Genomic DNA, 4798 nt, shown 5'->3' with positions numbered 1-4798 from the left:
TGAGTGGGCATTGCGCCTCTTTTCATTCTTTCATTATATCATTCGTTTCTTTTAATTTTTTCTTCTAATCTTATCCACTTTTTGTTAATTTTTAGTTCCCCTAGTTTATGTTTTGTCGCGTTTTGTATTGTATTTGTCGAAGAGCATCTAAGTCTAGCCTTTTATAGGTAATAAAAAATCGATGTTCACTCATTTATTGCTGGACGAGTTTTCACGTGGATATTGTTAAAGTTGCTGTTGAGTTTATCATTGTTTAAATTGTTGTGTTCTTTGAACGCTTTTGCTTTTGCTACCTTGGGGCAGGCTAGTTGTGCTTTCCCTCCGCATAGAGGAGGGTAAGCCAAGTGAAAAATGGAAGAAATCAGCTCGTCAGATTCTGAGCAGTCGGACACTTCGTGGGCCAACAGGAATGAAAGAAGCTTCTTTTATTTGTTATGTATCCCCACATGTCTTTGTGTTGGCCCCTTGTGGGCAATAAAGAAAAAGAGTTTTCACGTGCATAAGTCTGTATTAAAACATAACAAAACCTATCTGGAATATCACTGTTATCTTCTTTGCGAGTGAACGACAGAAGCACAGCAAAGTGGCGTCGCCGATAGGATAAGAAAGACGATCCTTGAAAGGTAAACAACCAGTTTTGCACATAAGCTTCTGTCTTCCTGTATTTCTAGTATCAGTTAAATTATTGTTTTGTCAAAAGTTTTACGGAATATACGTTATTTTATGTAATATAGAGTTTTACTGTAACCTATTTTTACCTTGACAACAATGGCAGAACAAACTAGTGAACTAATAAAGTTGCTCATACAACACCTTCAGAGGGAATAAATGGCGGTACAGGCGCAACAGCATAGAAAAGACATGGAAGCTTTGAGAAGGCTGATTCAAGTTCAAATTTCTAAAAAGGATTTCAGTCCAAGTTTCCGTCTTCCAACTTCCTCAACTGCTATCCCACCATTTTGATTCAACATCAAAACTGTAGCCTCATTACTGGTCAAGATTTTGCACATTTGTTGTGGTTAATGCCATGCCTGACCAGCACAAGGCTCAAGTTTTCTTGATGAATCAAACCGCTACTATTTATAAACAACTGGTGAATCTGGCTACTCAACAGAGTCCGCCCGCGGATATTAACGAGGTGACGATGGAGGAAATTAACTTTAAGAAAGAACAATTCAACCCAAAACGCTTCATTGTGCGAGAATGTTTCAAGTTCTGGAGTGACATGCAACGGAAGCTAGTTGAAATTCCCCAGGAGCTGGCAGCGCGTATACGTCAAGACACTGCTACCTGTGACTTTCCTGCGATCACAGACCTTCAAGATGAAGTTCTTAGAGATTCATATGTTCTGTCAACAATGAAGCTGTCTTGAAGGCTCTTTTCAAGATCAAGGACACAGAGCTGGACTTTGCCCGTGCTGTCCAAGTCGCGATCGATACCGAAGATGCGGTGAAGGTTGTCAAGGAAACTGTTCACGGTTCCAGGACCAGGCTAAACCAAGGATTCAATGACTGGTAAGCAAAGCTCAGTTCCTTACATAGTCACCAAGATCCCTGACCTGAACTTGCTGAGGCGAAACACTATCCAAACACTGGGAATCTCTGCGGTCAATGCTTTTGGACTGAGATGCATAGAGTCAAGACAAAAGTGAGAGTGCAAGAACATCGCATCCTAAGACCTCTAACGAGCCTTATGCTTCCCTGCAATGACATTTCCACAATCTCTGTGACGAGTTCCCAGATCTTTTCAAAGAAGAGTTGGGATGTCTTAAGGATTTCAAACTGGAAGTGAAGTTCAAGTCTGAGGCGAAGCCGGTTTTTCACAAAGCACGACCGGTTCCGATCGCTCTTCGTGATAACCTGATCAAAGGTTACGAATAAGTTATCGCCAAAGGAGTCTTGAAGTAAGTCCAGTTCAACGAATATGGAACGCCCGGAACATAGTGCGGGCACCCCGAAGCCCAAATTTTGAATTTGTGGTGACTACGCAGTATCAACGATCAACTAGAGGACACCGTCATCCAATGCCACCCCTAGAGGAAGTGATGCAGAAGCTGGAAAGTTACACGAAGATTGACCTTGTTGATGCCTACAACCAGATCAAGCTGGCACCAGAGAGTCAACGAAGGCTAGCCCTCAGCAGTCACTATGGAATACTCCTACAGCAACGACTCCCATTTGGAATCAACTCAGCGCCTGGTAACGTCCAAGAGTCCATGGAGATCCTAACCAGTGATCTGTCCGGAGTTGCCAAGACGATATGCTTGTCAGCAGGCAAGGTGCCAATGACCACTTGAGCAACCTGAGGCTTTTGCTCTCACGTCTGAACGACAAAGGACAAATTCTGTCGTGAAAAGTGCCTATTCCCACAACTCAGTATGGAATATCTTGGCCACACCTTATCGGCCGAAGGATTTGCGAAGGGATCTTAGCTCGAAGCAGTCATGATGATGCCACTTCCTCCAGACGTCTCAAGCTTAAAGTTTTTCTTGGGTTCAGTTCAGTTCTACAGGAAGTTCATCCCAAACCTGGTCACTACGGCCGGACCATTTTATCTCTTAACCAAGAAGGCAACTCACTGGAAGTGGGAAGATGAGGAACAAGTAGCGTCTGAACAGTTGAAAAGCTTACCCTCAGATCAACTCCTTGTACATTTCGATCCAGATAAGCCTTTAAGACTGGTTTGCGATACGTCCAACGTTGGAATTAGAGCGGTCTCGTTTCATCGTTATCCAGACGGAAGCGAGTGTCCAATTGCCAATATATCCAAGACTCACGTCTTCAGAAAGACACTACAGCCAAATCCGCAAGGAAACCCTAGCCAGTTCTACAAATATAAAACTCAATAGTTTGACTACTTTATACATCTATGTATACTTTACACTTTTCTACATTTATGAATCACATATGGAATGCAAGTTAAAATACTGGATACATACAGCACAAAATTATTATGGATTACTGCGGAAGATTTACCAAGAATACATATACAGACTCCATAATTTTTGTACAAAAGTGTATCTACGCAAATCAAAGACAGTAACTTTTAATTTATAAAAAAAAAAAAAAAGCACCCTTTCCTATATTCTTTCATATTTTTAAAATAACATTCGATTAATTATACAAATTTCGCCCTCTCCATCACTGATGAGCGGAACTATTGCCTATCAATGTCTATCAATCTTGGATTCCATTATAAAGGCAATATTAGCGAAACGATCGTAGGATGCGTTAAATACTTAAACTTTTAAACCGTCACACTTTATATATTTACATATGCTATATATATATATATATATATATATATATATATATGATACAATATTATTTTACATATATATCTTTGAAAATTTTTTTTATATTGATTTTCCTATTATTTCACTATATTATATATAATCGCTCGTATTAAATGTCTAAATACTTTAATAATATTAATACTTTGACACTTCTATACAAAGAGCACTCATTTCAAATTCAGTATATCATATTCCCATAGAAAATATTTAATTAAAGATATATATATAGAGCTTTATATATAAAGAGCACTTAATACTGGATTTTTTAAGCATGGAAAAGCAATATCTTGGAATATCACTTAAAGATATACAGATTCCTCCTAAGGACACATACTTATTATCCTCACTTCAGAAAACCAACGACTTAATAAAAAGAATGAGATGGAAGGCATTCTTTTATGCTAACAAAGAAACTGTAAAAGACCAAAGTAATAATAACTACAGACTCAAATCTTATAAAAATCCACCATATAATCCACTATTAATTGACTTTGAAAACGCAATATTAGAAATGGCAAAATCCATAAAATTCTCAACATTTTCTTCCAAATATCAAAAGAATCTAGCTAAAATAGTCAAATTATTAAGCCACCAAATATACACGTCTTCTCTGATAAAACTGGAAATTTATATTCTATAACCCCAACTCAATACCAAGATTTTATACATAATGAAATACGTAAATCATGCAAAATTACTAACCCGTCACATTTAGAAATGACACAAAGAACAATGTATAATTGTGCATAAATTGGATGTTAAAACCGCGCGGAAATATACACTCCAAATACACATTTTAATGTGAAGGGCCACAAATTGGATTTTAATATTAATCCTACTATAATATTAATTTGTCCGACTAAATCAGACCTCAGGAAGATCAGAAAAAATATTTTAGACAGAGTTATACCTATAGTAAAGAAAAAAAACTCAATTGTAACCATTGGTTCAGTACAGAGGAAGTAATAACTTGGCTCCATTTACTACCAAATAAAACCAATTTGTCATTCTTACAATTTGACATTAATAACTATTATGCATCTATATTAGCGATCATCTATATATATAAAAATAAGAATGTGTGTCTGTCTGCCTGTCTGTCTGTCAATCCCTAAAACTCGAGAACTACGCAACCAATTTCATTCAAATTTTACAGATGCCTTACTTAAGGTTCCAGTTGTGTTTTAGTCAAAGAAAATTTTTAACTTCTTGCAGAGTTCGAGCCCACGGCAACATAATATCTCCTCCACTATTTAAGTATTACGTGTCAAAAGTAAAACAAAAACACTCATGTCAAATACTTTCACTTTAAAAATGAAACTATTCCACTAACTGAAACAATCATATTTCGATACTGTAATGACAGATACCTTTAGAGAGAGAGAGAGAAAGATGTATATGTATACATATAGATGTATATGTACACGTATATGTATAGATATATATATAGAGATATAGATCTATATGCATACATGTATATGTATACATATGTGTAGATGTATA

The sequence above is a fragment of the Octopus bimaculoides genome, chromosome 3 (genome assembly GCF_001194135.2).
Source record: "Octopus bimaculoides isolate UCB-OBI-ISO-001 chromosome 3, ASM119413v2, whole genome shotgun sequence".
In the NCBI taxonomy this organism is placed as follows: domain Eukaryota; kingdom Metazoa; phylum Mollusca; class Cephalopoda; order Octopoda; family Octopodidae; genus Octopus; species Octopus bimaculoides.
The sequence above is the reverse complement of the archived record's forward strand: the minus strand, read 5'-3'. Positions refer to the sequence as shown.